We start from the raw sequence: 17,928 nt of genomic DNA, 5'->3' as shown, positions 1-17,928 counted from the left end.
TGCAGAACTCAGGAAAGCAGGACCAGCATCTTGCCTGGGCAGTACAGCAGAACTGACCCTACTGGTTAGGGCACAGGTGAGCCTCCTCTGAGGTCATGAGAGAGGGAGAACTGGCCCCACAATCCTCTGCCATTGGGTGGTAAGGGTGAGAAAAAGTTGCCCTTTTCCTCTTTGTAAATCACTCCATGAGTCAGGCGTGAGGGCTGACCTTGCCTCTAAACAGGTGCAGCACTCCAGAGAGTGGGCACTGCACCTCACCTGGGCAACACAGTAGAGCTGACCCTGTTGGCAGGGGAACAGGTGAGACAACCCTGAAGACATTAGGGTAATCCACTCCCTCATCTGTCATATGGTGGTGTGGGTGAAGGAGAGAAGCCTCCTTCCCTCTTGAAGACTGTCTCTTGTAGAAGATTGGGAGGGCTAGCCCTGAGGTCACAAGAGCAAGAATGCTTGCCCTGCCTCTCACCAGCTTCAACACTCAGTAGAGTGACTCCTGTAACTTGCCTTGGTAACACAGTAGAGCAGGCTGTGTGTGATAGGTATGTTCGATCCTGCCCTGAGGATGTGACAGCAGGCAAAATGGCCTGCAACTTGCTGCTTACTGTAAAGGTTCAGTTAGCTGCAGAGGTGATGGAGAACTCACACTTTTGATAAAGATGAAGGAGAGCTGCTAGGCTGACTAACCCAGCAATTACTCAGGCCCAGAAGCAGGTGGTCCATTCCAATATTCACTCCATAATATCCTGGAGTACATGAAGGGGCTGGTCCTGCAGAAGCAAAGCTGGAGGATCTCCAAGACACAGGACAATAACAGCATACCTCAGAGGAGTTCCTGTGAGGTCCTAGTATCAATAGTGTAGCAAAATCTAAGTGCCTTGAAGGACATCAATAACTAATTGCAATGAACACTTTCACATAAAGATGTTCTGAAGGGTATATTGTGTGACTCTTTTTGTGATATTACAGCTTCCACGATGAGATTTTTCTTTCCTTTTTCTTTAAATTTTTCTGTTAAATTTTATTTTGTTTTATAAAGGGGGAGGTTGAATTGACACAGGGAAGATGTGAAGGGATGGGGAGATGAGTGGGATAGAGATGCATGATGTAAAAATCCACAAAGAATCAATAAAAAGTTAAATTAGGGAAACAAAACAAAAAACAAAAGCAAACAGTAACAAAAATCTACCTGTATGAAATCATATAGGCTGTTAAAAAGAAAATGAACAAATCCATTGAAGAAACCCAGGAAAACACAACAATGAAGAAATGAATAAATCTATTAAAGAAAAAAGGAAAACAGAAACAGTGCAAGGAAATGAATACTATTCAAGATCTAAAGGAAAAAGTAGAAGTAACAGAATTGATGAAAAACAAAAACAAACAAGTAAACAAACAACAACAAAAACACAAACTGGAGTTAATATTGGAAATGAAAAATTTGAAATTCAATAGAAACTAAAGAGGCAAGATCCACCAAAAGAATGAAAAAGATGGAAGAGTAAATCTCAAGCATTGACTATATTATACAAATAATGACTACTTCACTCTACCTAACATCTAAAAATTTTATCTAAATTAAAATCTAAATTTAAGCTAAATCTAAATTAAAATCAGGATATCTAAAAATTTCCTGACACAAAATATCCATGAATTTTGGGACACTATGAAAAGATCAAATCTAAGAATAATTGAAATAGAGTAAGGAGAAGCAAATAAGCTTAAAGGCCAAGCCAATATTTTCTTTTTTTTTTTCATTTTTCTTTATTAAGAAATTTTCTACTCAATCTACATACCACCCACAGATCCCACCTCCTCTCTCCTCCCACCTCCCAACCCCCCTTCTCAAGCCACCCCACATCCCCCAAATCAAGGTTTCCCATGGGGAATCAGTAGAGCCTGGCACACTGAGCCTAGGCAGGTCCAAGCCCCTTCCCACTGCACCAAGGCTGTGCCAGGCATCACACCACAGACACCGGATTCCCAAATGCCTGCCCATGCACCAGGGACAGATCTCAATCCCCCTATCTGGGTGCTTCCCCAAATAGTTTGAGACAAACAACCGCATTCCATATCCAGAGGGCCTAGTCCAGTCCCATTGGGGCTCCACAGACACTAATCTACAGTTCATGGGCTTCCATTAGTGTGGCCAGTCATCTCTGCATGTCTTCCCATCATGATCTCGATGTCCCACACCTGCAGAATCCCTCCTCTCTCTCATTGATTGGATTCCCGGAGCTCAGTCTGATTCCTAGCCATGGATCTCTGCATCTGCCTCCCTCAGTCACTGGACAAAGGCTCTGTGATGACAGTTAGGGTATTTGCTAGACTGGTCACCAGAGTAGACCAGTCCAGGTACCCCCTGGACCACTGCCAACAGTCCAAGGTGGGGTCTCATAAGTAGATACTAGATGTGAGGGAAGGGATGGTCAGACTGCAACTCACAGCTCCAGAGAGACTATCTAACAGGGAAAGACCCTAGGAGGGACACCTGGATGACCCAGTGAAGGAGAAGTGGATGATATCTACATTAGAGGACTGAGTGTGGGGGAGTGGCAGAGGGCAAGGAGTGGGGGATGAGAACATAGGGAAATGGGAGGGTCGAGCTGGAACAGGGACAGAGTGGAAGGGCAGAGAGGGAGATACTATGATAGATGAGGACATCATGGGAATAGGAAGAGGCAGGGTGCTGGGGAGGCTCTCAGGAATCCACAAGGATGACCGCAGATAATATTTTCAACAAAATCATAAAATAAAGTTTTCCTAGTTGTACTCTCATAGGTGACTCTAAAATCCAGAAGGGTCTAAACAGATTGCTGCAGACTCTAATAAGAGACCACAGATGCCAGCTCAGAATATTATAATCAGCACCATAGGTAAAGAAAATAAAATATTCCATGATAAAATAAAATTAAAGAAATATTTATCTACAAATGCAGTCCTACAGAGGATGCTAGAAGGAAAACTCCAACCTAAAGAGATTAACAAAACCAATGAAAACCCAGAAAATAAATAATGCCAGAACACAAAAATTAAAGGAAAATAAACATACACACACACACACACACACACACACACACACACACACACACACACACACTATCACCACCTCAGAAATCACCATCACTACCAATAACATCAAAATAACAGGAATCAATGATCACTGGTCTCTGATATATCTCAATATCAATGGTCTCAATTCCCCAATAAAAAGACATAGACTAACAAAATAGATGAAAAAAGAGGATCCATGCTTTTACTGCATATGAGAAACACAGTTCAACAACACAGATACACATTACCCCAGGGTAAAAGGCTGGAAAAACATGTTCTATACAAATGGACCTAAAAAATAGGCTAGTGTAGCCATTTTAGTATCTGACAAGATAGACTTCAAACCAAAACTAATCAGAAGAGATAAGGAAAGATACTACACACACATCAAAGAAATAATCCACCAAGATTACATTTAAGTTCTTAGCATTTATGTTCCAAACACAAAGATAATCAAGTTGTTGTTGTTTGGTTGTTTTTTTTTTTTTTCAGCAGAACCACCACTATAGTTGAAACCACTCATGTATTGACCCTAACACATGAATAGTGGAAGACTTCAATACCACACTGTTACCAACAGACAGGTCATCTAGAAAAAACTAAACTAGGAAATGTGGGAGCTAACAGACCTTAATAATCTAATAGTTCTTACAGATATTTAGAGAACATTTGACCTAAACAGAAAAGAATGTACCTTCTTCTTAGAATCTTATGGAACTTTCTCTGAAATTGATCACATTCTTGAAAACAATGCAAGTTTAAACAGATATGAGAAATTTGAAATAAATCCTTGCACTCTTTCATACCACCAATGATTAAAGACGGATCTCAGAAACAGTAGAAACAATAGAAAGCCTACAAATTGGTGGAAACTGAACACCTGTCTACTGATGAAATAATGTGTCAAGACTCTGGTTGATGGTGCATACACCTTTAATCCCAGCATTTACAAGTCAGAGGCACAAAGATCTCTGATATTGAAGCCAGTCTGGTGTACATAGTGAGTTACAAGAGAGCCAGGACTACCCAGATAGACCCTGTATCAAAAAAGGGTAGAGAGAGAAATAAAGAAATTAAATACAATCTATAATTGAAAAAAAATGAATATACATACCTAAACTTATGGGACACAATGGAAGCAGTTCTAATAGACTTGTTAATAACACTAAGTTTCTACATAATAAAACTGGAGACATCACATACCAGTTACTTATGAGCACATCTAAAAGCTACAACAAAAAGAAGAAATCAACCTCTAATGAGTAAATGGTAAGAGATAATTAAACGTATGGCTGAAGTCAATAAAATAGAAACAACAAAAACAACTAAACAATGCAAAGAATCAGTCCAACAAGGACTGATTTGAGAAACTAAATAAGATAGACAAACCCTTAAACAAATTAATTAAAAGCTAGAGAGACTATCCAAATGAACAAAATCAGAAATGAAGAGGGCTACATGATGACAGACACTGAGGAAATCTAGAAAACATAAGGACATTCTTTAAAAACTTGTACAGCACCAAATTGGAAAACTGAAAAGAAATGGATAATTTTCTTAATAGATGCCATTTACCAAACTTATCTCAATATCAGAAAAGCAATTTAAGCAGACACATAACCCCTAATGACATAGAAAGAGAAAGTCTATGAGACTTTCAAAGAAGAGTTAACACCAATACTCCTCAAATTATTTCATAAAATAGAAACATTGCTGTGTTACCTTCATACCCAAACCACATAAGACCAATCAAAAAGAGAATTACAAAATAATTTCTCTTATGAAAACAAATGGAAAAATAATAAAATACTTATAAACTGAATCCAAGAACATATCAAAAAGAGTCTTCTCCATGATCAAGTAAGCTTAGTTTTAGAAATACAGAGATAGTTCAATATACTAAAAATCAGTCAATGTAATTCAAAGTAATGTAATTCACTATATTAAAAAATTGAAAGAAAAATTCCATATTGTCATCTATATGATGGAGAAAAGGCCTTTGATAAAATCTAACACCCCTTCATGATAAAATTTCTTAAGAGACTGGAATACAAGGGACAAAGCTCAACATATAAAGGCAGTTTACACCAAGATGATAACCAATATCAACCAAAATGGAGAGGAAACTCAAAGCAATTCCAATAAAATCAGGAACACTTTCTTTTTCTTTCTTTTTTTTTTTTGGTTTTTAGAGACAGTGTTTCTCTGTGTAGCTTTGCGCCTTTCCTGGGACTCACTTGGTAGCCCAGGCTGGCCTCGAACTCACAGGGATCCACCTGGCTCTGCCTCCCGAGTGCTGGGATTAAAGGCGTGCGCCACCACCGCCCGGCCCAGGAACACTTTCTCTATACCTATTCAATATAGTACTTGAAGTCTTAGCTAGAGCATTGCAAAAACTGAAGGAGACCAAGTGGATTCAAGTTGGAAAGGAAGAAGTCAAAAGATTTTTATTTGTAGATGACATGATAGTATAAATTGTTCTGTGAGATTAGCTCACACTGCCATTTCCAGACTGACAATAAAGTTGAATCATAAGACAGAGTTTATTATGGCCAGAACAAACCATAGAGTTTTTGTTCGACCCAAATTAGGATAGAGGGAAACAGAAAGAATAGGGAGGAGCTTAGAAAGATTTGTTGATTTTTTGTTCTGGGAAGGTGGAGAGGCAAGGTCAGCTGATCATTTCTCCACCACCCTGTGGATCTATAATGTTTCCACCCCAATATCTGACTCTGTAGTTTTTATTGATAAAAGAATAATTTAGATAAATGCTACAATACATAAGTGACCTTACAAATCCCATCAGGTAGTTCCTGCAGCTGATAAATACTTTCAGTAAAGTAGAAAGAAAGACAATTAACTCAAAAAATCAGTAGGTCTCCAATATACATATGACAAATAGATTGTGAAAGAAATCAGAGAAACATCAACTTTCACAATAGCCTCAAATAATACAAAATATTTTGGGATAACTCTAACCAGTAGAGGAAAAACCTGTATGATAACAATGTCAAGTCTTTGAATAAAAAAAGTGAAGACTCCCCCGAGGATTGAGATCAACCTGGTAGACTCAGTCCAGGCAGATCCAGTCCCCTCCTCCCAGGCTGAGCCAAGCAACACTGCATAAGCCCCAGGTTTCAAACAGCCGACTCATGCAATGAGCACAGGACCTGGTCCCACTGCCTGGATGCCTCCCAAACAGATCAAGCCAATCAACTCTCTTATCTATTCAGAGGGCCTGATCTAGTTGGGGGCCCCTCAGCCATTGGTTCATAGTTCATGTGTTTCCATTCATTTGGCTATTTGTCCCTGTGCTTTGTCCAACCTTTGTCTCAACAATTCTCGCTCATATAAACCCTCCTCTTTCTTGCCAATTGGACTCCCGGAGCTCCACCCGGGGCCTAGCCGTGGATCTCTGCATCCAGTTCCCTCAGTCATTGGATGGGGTTTCTAGCACGACAATTAGGGTGTTTGGACATCATACTACCAGAGTAGGTCAGTTCAGGCTGTCTCTCGACCATTGCCAGTAGTCTATTGTGGAGGTATCTTTGTGGATTTCTGTGGGCCTCTCTAGCACTTTGCTTCTTCCTATTCTCCTGTGGTCTTCATTTACCATGGTCTCCCTCTCTGTTGTTGATCCAGCTGGGATCTCCCGCTCCCCCAAGCTCTCTTTCACTCGACCCTCGCCCTTCATTACCCCCACTCATGTCCAGCCTATTCATGTAGATTTCAACCATTTCTCCGTCATTGGGCGATCCCCGTGTCTTTCTTGGGGTCCTGTTTTCCAGGTAGCCTCCCTGGTGATGTGAGTATCAGATGATGGAAGGATGTTCCATGTTCATGGATTGGTGGAATTAACATAGGAAAATCTGAGATTAAATTGGCCATCCTAGCAAAAGAAATCTATAGATTCAGTGCAATCTCAATAAAAATTCCAACAGTTTCTTCACAGATCTTTAAAGGACAATTCTCAAATTCATATGAAAACGTATACCAAAACAAGAAACCTAAAACTCTCTAGAAAAAGAAAACAACTCCTGGAGGTCTCAGTACTACTAACCTCACATTATGCTATGTAGGTATAATAATTAAAACAGCATGGTTTTGGCATAATAAGAGACATATTGATCACTGGACTCTAACTAAAGACCAACACATAAACCCAAACACATAGGGACACCTGATTTTCTATATTTAGAAAAAAGCCATACATATACACTGGAAAAATACAGCATCGTCAACCTATGGTGCTGGTAAAACTGGATGTTTCCATGTAGAAGAATGTAAATAGGCCCATGCCTATCACCCTGCACAAATTGCAACTCCAAATGAATCAAAGATCTCAATATAAAACCTGATATTTACTCTGGCCAGAATAAACCATAGAGTTTTAATTTGACCCAAATTAGGAAAGAGAGAAACAGGAAGAATGGGGAGAGGCTTAGAAAGATTTATTGAATTTTTCTATCTGGGAAGGTGGAAAGGCAGGATCAACCTGATTTTAAAAATAAAGGGAGAAGAAGCCTTGAACATATTGGCCCAAGAGAAGACTTTTTGAACCAAACACCCTTAATGCAGGCACAAGGATCAACAATTAATAAATGGGACCTCAGGAAACTGAAGATCTTTTGCATGGCAAAAGACATTGTCATTTGGTCTAAGCAGCAATGTACCAGAACAGGAAAAGATTTTGCCAACTCAACAACTGACAGGGGGCTAACAGAAAAATTATATAAATAACCCAAAGTACTTCTTATAAAAATTCAAATAACCAAGTTAAAAAAATGTTCAGATCTAAATAGAGTTCTCAAAAGAGGAAACTCAAATGGCTGAGACACACTTAAACACTCAAAATCCTTAGTCACCAGGGAAATGCAAATCAAAATTACATTGAAATTCTGTCTTAAACATGTCAGAATGACTAAGATGATAAATAGCACATGGGACAGATCATGCTAGCAACAATATGGGGAGCAAGGGGAATACTTTGTCATTGCTCGGGGAAGGCAGACTTGTACAGCCACTATAGAAATCATCAAACTGTTGCGACATTGGAGAAAGGAATTAGTGGTAGCCTGGATCTGTGTTCCCAGGACAGGATCACTCATATTTAGCTTTAGAATTAGGTATCTATTATGCCTGTTGAGGATGGAATAATATATTTGTGTTGACAAGTAGAATCATATTCTACTTGTCCTTCTGGTTTGACTTGTTTAATGTCACATAGTTATGTTGGAATGAGCCACTCTAGGGTTGCAGGGTGGCACTCACAAGCATACAAGCCAGAAGAGAGGATGGTAAATGGAAACACACTTTATTATATTTAAACATTGCACAACACATGCATGCACACACACACATCAGTACCCAACTCATATGTACACATCTGTTTGTATGCTAGTTAATATACTTTAAGGAAAATTTGTTGTAAAAGTTAATAAGAGAATTTATGGATATAGTTTCCAATGTTACTAAGAGACAAAATTTCACATCAAACCCAAATATCCTCTGGCTCTTATCACATTTCTTACCCCTATTCTGCAATATTTGCTGAGCCTAACTTGTGACAAATGTTTTAAGATCCATTAGGTTTTATGCTGATTTAGCAAAATATTGGTTGTAGATTCTCCTCCAATAACCATAATTTCACTAGCACAGAGTAGTTAACTAGGATTCCAACATGTCCCCAACGTGTTGCCTAAACGTGAGATGAACAAGGATGACAAAAATGAACAGGAAATACTGAATGGGGGAAAGCCCATGAGGTTTAAACTGCACACAATCTACTAGAGAGAGTAAATCTGAGAGCAGGAGAGGTGTTCTCCTCAGGAAAGAGCACATCAATTGTTAACCCAGTGTTAAACTACCAGCCATGAAAAAATAAATACAAGTAACATTATATGGACTTAAATGTTATATATATATCTCACTATTTTATACTATATGTACTTGTAGCTGGAAGTTTTTCTGTTTTCTGACCAGTTCTCAGCTGTTCTGACACAAGTAAACACACAAAGGCTTATATTAATTAAAACTGCTCAGCTATTATCTCAGGCCTATCACTGACTAGCTCCTACACTCAAACTCATCCCATTTCTGTTAATCTATATGTTGCCATATGTTTCATGGCTTTACCTGTGTACCATTACATGCTGATCCCTAGATGGCAGGCTGGCTTCTACTGACTCACCCTTTCTCTTCCCAGAATTCTCCTTGTCTGCTTATCCTGCCTATACTTCCTGCAGGGCTACTGGCCAATCCGTGTTTTATTAAACCAGTGTACAAAAGCATTATCCCACAGTGTGCACTATATACAAATATTTATATGCAATATATGTAAAAAGAGGTCATTAATTTGAAGAAGACTATGGAAGGGAGGCATGTAATTAAAATACAATTTCAAAAATAAAAAGACAATGAGAAATCTTTAGAACTTTATTTGAAGGCATGTTTTATTTTAACACATATTTCAAGATGATAATTGTTTCTTATCTGCTTCCATGTAGTTCTTTATCTAAAGAGTTCAGCTCTACAATGTCACTTCACTGACCTGTTCCATGAAGGAGGTAACAGTCCTTTAGGCATAGAAAACAAGGCAAAAGGGGTAAGTATTTCTTTCTGTATGGTTAATGCTGCCTTTGTATAAATCACATATCCATGTATATTTTCTCTATAGATCAATGTTTGTAGACTTTTAAAAAATTCAAATTCTTTGTATTGCAAAATTTAAAAAAATTAAAAAAAAAAAGAATTCTTGTTACTCTCACAAAAGACCTGGGTTTGGTTCACAGTACCTACATGTGGCTCACAGACATCTGTGGTTCAGGTTCCAGGGGATTCAATGCCCTCTTCTGACCACTCATGGTACCAGGTGTGTGTGTGTGTGGTGCACATACACCTATTCAAGCAACTTTCATACATTAAAAATAAAAAAATAATTTTTCATTTGTTTCCTTTTATTGAAAATAGACTAAAAAAATTCAAATTCTTTTAATGTGTTTCATATTCAAACACTGTGTGAAATATCAGAAAGAGCAGTGCCTAAAGAGGTATAGGACAGTGCTTCTCTTTTAACAACTCTGAAACTCCATTAAGCCTCCTCTTCATATACTGATGAACAAAGGAATACATAAGGAAGTCCTTTGAGAAGTAAATCTCACATGTTTCACACTCAAAGCAAAGTCCCCCAGCATGGGAATCAGAGCTAGTTACAATTACTTTGTGGCTAATCAAAGTCGATTGGTGGATGTTAGACTTATACCACTATGCCCAGCTTTGCTACACATTTCTTATAAAAGAGATAGCTACATAGCAGGCAAATAAGTGATGTCTCTGTTATTTTCACATGCTAATAAAACATGGAAAATGTAAGGTCTCACACAAATGATAACATTTTATTTAATCACATGATAGCTGCATACATATTTTCATTCAAATCATTCCAATAAAACCATAGCATAATAAATGAATAATTTGTGATTTATGTAGTAGATTTAACTAAGTTCTTAGAAAAGAGAAATCAACACTTTCTTTATTTTTATGAATTCTGTATAAAATTATCTCAATCATATTGAAATCTCAAAATTTAAACAAACAAGGTCAAACACTATCACACCCACATTAGATCTGCATCTACAGAATATGAATGCTCAATATTTGTCTATGCATGTTATTACAATTTTTTTGTACAACCTATAACTAGGAAGTAAACATTTCAGAACTGCTTAGTCTGCCTTCATTTTACTATATTGTCATTTGGTATACTATATCAGTCATATAGCTGCTATTTAAAATTCTGTTATTCTGCTATTCTGAGCACAGTATAAAGACTATAATACCAAGATACCATGTGTGGTGAGGGCACAGTGAAGTGGAGCTATGGCAGCAATGCCTGCAAATTCATTCTGCACAGGGAACCTTTGTTCCAGCTGTGGGAAACAGTGGTATCTGAAAAAGTACTGAAATTCCAAACACCTCAGAACAAGCATGCCTCAAATTCAATGCTTTTACTAAGATGGTAAAGCTAGTCTGATTTGCACTTTCAAGCATATGAAGTGGTATTAATTCTGTCACGCTGCAACTTTTTCTCATTTTCAAAAATACTTAATCATGCACATGAAATCTCAGATGTATAGTCATTGTAAACACTGTTAAGATAATTATTAAATTGTATAAGATGCATAGATCTTATTGTATTTTTGAATAATTAATAGGTATTTGAAAGTCATTTTGTATCATATTTAATAGAAATTACTGAGCAGGCCTATGTTATGGCATTGCCATCTATCCTGTCATCTCAGCTCTTCTATCTAGTCTACTCTACTACTGCAAATCCACTTCTTTATCAGGATCATCTTGAAGGGGCCTCCCTTTCAACTGGTTTCTAGTCATCCAAGTCCAGGAATCCTTCAGGACCTCTAACATGTTCACACTGTAGAATTCATGTTAAGAGCTCAGTCCCATCTGGGGACTCTCCCAAGCAATTGCATCATTATCTACACCCACAGAATCTTTAAATAGGCAGCAATAACATCAACAGTACTGTGTTAAGAAAAGGCACACACACATGATGGAGCTGTATTCAGGCCTAAAGAAAAATGAAATAATGGCATTTTCAGTAAAACAAATTGAACTAGACATATTGTTAAATGAAATGAGCCAGATATAGAAGACAAATACTAAATGGTTTCTCTCATTTGTGAGCATCTAGTTTTGGGGTTAGAGGGAAGATTTGTGTGAGTCTCTCTCTCTCTCTCTCTCTCTCTCTCTGTGTGTGTGTGTGTGTGTGTGTGTGTGTGTGTGTGTATGCACTGTGGGATGTTCTGTATGTTAAGTGTGTTGCTCTGATGGATTAGTAAATAAAACACTGATTGGCCAGTAGCCAGGCAGGATATATAGGCAGGATAAGGAGAGAGGAGAATTCTGGGAAGTGGAAGGCTGAGTCAGAGAGATGCTGCCAGCCACTGCCATGAAAAGATGTTAAGATACCAGTAAGCCACAAGCCACGTGGCAACTTATAGATTAATAGCAATGGGTTAATTTAAGATACAAGAACAGCTAGCTAGAAGCCTGCCATGGCCATACAATTTATAAGTAACGTAAGTCTCTGTGTGTTTAGTTTACTTGGTAGGGTCTGAGTGGCTGTGGTGGGTGAGAGAGATTTGTCCTGACTGTGGGCCAGGAAGGACCAGAAAAACTCTAGTTACGTGTGTGTGTGTGTGTGTGTGTGTGTGTGTGTGTGTGTGTGTGTGTGTACAAGTGTTTCTTTAGGTAAAAATGTACAAAGAGGCAGAGAACAAAAACTGCACTCATATGGAAAGTTGAGAAGGATAAACCAGAGGGTAAAGGAATGTGTGCCACAGAAAAGCAGAGGGAGAACAGAGGAAAGAAGTGAGGGGGAATACAAATAAAAACATAGAACATTGACATGCCTGTACAAAAATGTTCAAAAAGAAAAAAAATTGCCACCAATATTTAGTGTTTACCCTCTTCCAGTGCATTTTACCAGGGTCATCTTAAATCTATTTCTTGTGCTCCATCACCATAGTAGCAGGTAACATATGTTTCTTCATGTAATGAAGCTATAATTATAAAGCCTCACCAACATGTAAAACTCAAAAAGAAGCTAAACAAGGATGATGGCAAAGAACATGACAAAAACAACATGATGAAAATCCTATGAGTCTACATTCCCACACAAAGTACTATAGTTAACTGGGTAAAGCTGGGAGTGGGAGAGGCTGTCTTCCCTGGGGAAGATCACAATGGTCAGCCATGAAAATACACATATGAGTAATATTATATGGATGCCACAGGTAATGTTTAGGAATATATATGTTATGTTATATTGTTTATTATTGTTTGCATCTATACATGTATGTATGTATGTATGTATGTATGTATGTATGTATGTATGTATAGACCTATATTATTTGTGTGTATTTGTGCATGCAATAATAAATGATAAAAAAGAAGCCACTGTAACACAGTTTTTCTGTGTTCCTACATGGTGGCCCTGCAATCCCATAGCCATTCAGTCCCAAGTAAACATACAGAGGTTTATATTAATGAAAACTGCTTGGCCATTAGCTCAGGCCTACCACTGACTAGCTCTTACACTTAAACTCAGCCAATTTCTGTTAATCTATATGTTGTCATGTATTCTGTGGCTTTACCTGTGTGGTATTAAATGCTGCTCCCTAGATGGTAGGCTGGCATCTCCTGACTCAGCCTTCTTCTTCCCAGAATTCTCCTTGTCTGTTTATCCCACCTATACTTCCTGCCTGGCTACTGGCAAATCAGTTTTTTTATTTATCAGCCAATCAGAGCAATACATTCACAGCATACAGAACATCCCACAGCACCTCTCCTTTTCTGTCTTATCAAAAAGAAAGAGTTTAACTTTAACATAATAAAATTACATATAACAAAACAGTTATCAAGCAAGAATTATAGTCACAACATCTAGTCTAAGTATATTTATATTTGGCAAATTCAAAGAAAATATTCTATTTACCTTATATTTGTGAGTCTAAGTTTTCATATATAACTTATTTTTTATTATAACTAAGGAAAATTATAATTAGTCTTCAACTACATCAAATAACTCAGAAGGATATAATGTTACCTAAGTAAACAGGAAGAGCATTGTAAGCAACCTCCAAAACTCTGGAAATGACAGAGACAGCTGGTCACCTGGACAGTCACCCAAAGTTCATCTGCAGCATTGGAGCATCCATCTTTAGCCTAAAGGCCTACAGTCTCTCAGTCACTTCTTTCTGTGTCTTTTAGAATGTCTGGCAGTTTCTTCCATGAAGCAAGAACCTGAAGGACTATTTTTGCCTTATTTGGGCAAATTCAGTGGTCATTTTTTCATGGGTCCTGCATGTCCAGTCAATACAACATTTTGTCACTCAGTCCAGGCAAGAACAGTTGCTTGCCAAAATGACTATTTTTGCAAAGAATAAGATATACTCCATATGGAGTGTCTTCAGTGCCCATCTTCCTCTCTGAAATAAGTCGGTCCTGCCAGGATCAGACATGTCTCACTGTCCAGAAAATACAAATTTTTAAAACATTTTAATGTTTTATTAATTCCATGTTCTTTAGGTCTTTGAAGTGTTTGAAGATTACATAATAAATTGAATAATATCTATGAATAACTAGAAAACATGACTATAAGTTTGACTATCATAGAAGACTAATTATGAATCTGTATTTCTTAATTATCTTTTACACTTTAAATGAGTTACATAAACATAACACTTTAACAAGAGTAGAAATATATATATATATATATATATATATATATATATATTATATATAGTATCATAAAATCAACTTTAAATTCGTTTCAAAAAACTAAAATCATCCCTGAGCACCAGCCACTCCAGGGAAGACCTGCCCAACTTGGCCCCAGGTTCTGGCCACCGGGCAGGTTCCCTGCTAGCCCCACCAGGAAGGATCCCCTTCTCCAAGACCCCTGGCAGACCCTGTAGTCTCCACGCCCTGCCCCCACGCCCATCCGCCTGAGCCCCAAGCCTCTTCCTGAGACTTAGAGGCCGGCCCCCAGCTCCCATCTTGCTCCGGATGTCCGTTTTGGAACACTCCTGAGTACCCTTCCTTGCCCCAGACCCCATCCCTGGGCACCAGCCACTCCAGGGAAGACCTGCCCAACTTGGCCCCAGGTTCTGGCCACCGGGCAGGTTCCCTGCTAGCCCCACCGGGAAGGATCCCCTTCTCCAAGACCCCTGGCAGACCCTGCAGTCTCCACGCCCTGCCCCACGCCCATCCGCCTGAGCCCCAAGCCTCTTCCTGAGACATAGAGGCCGGCCCCCAGCTCCCATCTTGCTCCGGACTTCCCTTTTACAACACTGGTGAGTGCCCGTCCTTGACCCAGACCCCATCCCTGGGCACCAGCCTCTCCAGGGAAGACCTGCCCAACTCAGCCCCAGGTTCTGGCCACCGGGCAGGTTCCCTGCTAGCCCCACCGGGAAGGATCCCCTTCTCCAAGACCCCTGGCAGACCCTGCAGTCTCCACGCCCAGCCCCCACGCCCATCCGCCTGAGCCCCAAGCCTCTTCCTGAGACTTAGAGGCCGGCCCCCAGCTCCCATCTTGCTCCAGACTTCCCTTTTGGAACACTGACTTCCCTTTTGGAACACTGGTCTGTCTGAACCAAGTGTGCGGATAAGGCCAAGAACGAACCACAAGGAGATGGGCAGACGTCAAGGCAGAAACATATACAACAAAATGAATAGCAATACAGCATCACCAGGCCCTAGCCCTCCTCCAACACCTAGACCTGAACATCAAAAATTGGAAGAAGCAGAAGAAAACAGCCTTATGAATGACATCATGAAGAAGCTAGAGGCTTGCGTAGAGGAAAAGACAAAAAAATGTGAAGAACGCTGTAAACAACTAGAGGAAAGGGCAAACAAATTAGAAGAAATCAATAAAGTCCTGGAAGAAAACAATAAAATACTGAGAGAAAATCAAGAAAAATCAATGAAACAAATGAAGGAAACAGTCCAAGACCTGAAAAGGGAAATAGAAAAAATGAAGAAGACACAAACAGAGGGAATGCTGGAAATAGAAAATCTGAGAAAACGATTGGGAACTTCAGATGCAAGTATAATCAACAGAATGCAAGAGATGGAAGAGAGGATCTCTAGCGTTGAAGATACAGTAGAAGAAATACATTCATCAGTCAAAGAAAACACTAAAGCCAACAAAGTCATGAACCAAAATGTCCAAGAAATTTGGGACACCATGAAAAGACCAAACCTAAGAATAATAGGGGTCGAAGAAGGAGAAGAATACCAACTCAAGGGCACAGAAAATATATTCAACAAGATCATAGAAGAAAACTTTCCCAACTTAAAGAAGGAAATGCCTATGAAGATACAAGAAGCTTATAGAACACCAAACAGACTAGACCCCCCAAAAAAGTCCCCTCGCCACATAATAGTTAAACAACTAAACGTACAGAATAAAGAAAGAATATTAAGAGCAGCAAAGGAAAAAGGCCAAGTGACATATAAAGGCAAACCCATCAGAATAACACCCGATTTCTCAATGGAGACTTTGAAAGCCAGAAGAACCTGGACAGATGTAATGCAGACACTAAGAGACCATGGATGTCAGCCTAGACTAATATACCCAGCAAAACTTTCAATCACCATAGATGGAGTGAACAAGACATTCCATGACAAAGCCAGATTTAAACAATACTTATCCACAAACCCAGCCCTACAGAAAGCACTAGAAGGAAAATTCCAAGCTAAGGAATTCAGATACACCCTCGAAAACACAGGCAACAGATAAAGCCACAGCAGTAAACCCCAACGTATAGAAGTACCCACACATCACCACCAAAAAATAACAGGAATGAACAATCACTGGTCATTAATTTCCCTCAATATCAATGGACTTAATTCACCTATAAAAAGACATAGGCTTACAGAATGGATACGAAAGCAGGACCCATCTTTCTGCTGCATACAAGAAACACATCTCAAATTCAAAGATAGACACTACCTAAAAATAAAAGGCTGGGAAAAGACTTTCCAATCAAACGGTCTTAAGAAACAAGCGGGTGTAGCCATCCTGATATCCAGCAAAATAGACTTCAAACTAAAATCAATCAAAAGAGATCAAGAAGGGCATTACATACTCATCACAGGAAAGATCCACCAAGATGAAGTCTCAATTCTGAATATTTATGCCCCAAACACAAGGGCACCCACATATGTAAAAGAAACATTACTAAAGCTTAAATCACATATAAAACCCCACACATTAATAGTGGGAGACCTCAACACCCCACTTTCACCACTGGACAGATCTCCCAAATTGAAACTTAACAGAGAAATAAAGGACTTAACTGATGTCATGACTCAAATGGACTTAATCGATATCTACAGAACATTCCATCCTAACAAAAAAGAATATACCTTCTTCTCAGTGCCCCATGGAACCTTCTCTAAAATTGACCACATACTTGGCCACAAAACAAATCTAAACAGATACAAAACAATTGGAATAACCTCCTGTGTTCTATCAGACCACCATGGTCTAAAGTTGGATTTCAACAACAACAAAAACTACAGAAAACCTGCAATCTCATGGAAACTGAATAATACCCAACTGAATCACCAATGGGTTAAGGAAGAAATAAAGAAAGAAATTAAAGACTTCCTAGAGATCAATGAAAATGAAGACACCACATATCCAAATTTATGGGACACTATGAAAGCAGTACTAAGAGGGAAATTCATAGCACTAAATGCCCACATAAATAAGTTGGAGAAATCTCACACTAGAGACTTAACAGCATACCTGAAAGCTCTAGAACAAGAAGAAGCACAGTCTCCCAGGAAAAATAGACGCCAGGAAATTATCAAAGTGAGAGCTGAAATCAATAAAATAGAAACAAAGAGAACAATACAAAAAATTAATGAAACAAAGAGTTGGTTCTTTGAGAAAATCAACAAGATAGACAAGCCCTTATCCAAACTAACCAAAAGACAGAGAGAGAGCATCCAAATCAACAAAATCAGAAATGAAAAGGGGGACATAACAACAGACATTGAGGAAATCCAGAGAATCATCAGGTCATACTTCAAAAACCTCTATTTGACAAAACTGGAAAACCTAAAAGAAATGGATAACTTTCTGGATAGGTACCACATACCTAAGTTAAATCAAGACCAGATAAACTATTTAAATAGTCCAATAACCCCTAATGAAATAGAAACAGTCATTAAAAGTCTCCCAACCAAAAAAAGCCCAGGACCAGATGGTTTCAGCACAGAATTCTACCAGATCTTCAAAGAAGAGTTAATACCAATACTCTCTAAATTGTTCCACACAATAGA

The 17,928-nt window shown here is 38.8% G+C and overlaps 1 protein-coding gene and 1 long non-coding RNA gene across 13 annotated transcripts in view; both read right to left on the bottom strand.

The window, feature by feature from the left end:
- The window catches only part of Sntg1 (syntrophin gamma 1), a 728,018-nt gene that overhangs the window by 306,944 nt on the left and 403,146 nt on the right, over positions 1–17,928 (bottom strand). The gene's annotated exons all lie outside the window — the stretch shown is intronic.
- On the bottom strand, positions 9,306–17,460 carry LOC128097330 (uncharacterized). The gene is made up of 2 exons (XR_008213839.1): positions 17,390–17,460; positions 9,306–14,099 (listed from the first exon to the last, which is right to left on the bottom strand). It is a non-coding gene; the product is annotated as an uncharacterized LOC128097330 (long non-coding RNA).

The sequence above is a fragment of the Peromyscus californicus genome, unplaced genomic scaffold (assembly GCF_007827085.1).
Source record: "Peromyscus californicus insignis strain IS unplaced genomic scaffold, ASM782708v3 Scaffold_5__1_contigs__length_169319896, whole genome shotgun sequence".
Lineage (NCBI taxonomy): Eukaryota > Metazoa > Chordata > Mammalia > Rodentia > Cricetidae > Peromyscus > Peromyscus californicus.
This window is presented reverse-complemented; position numbering and strand designations above follow the sequence as displayed.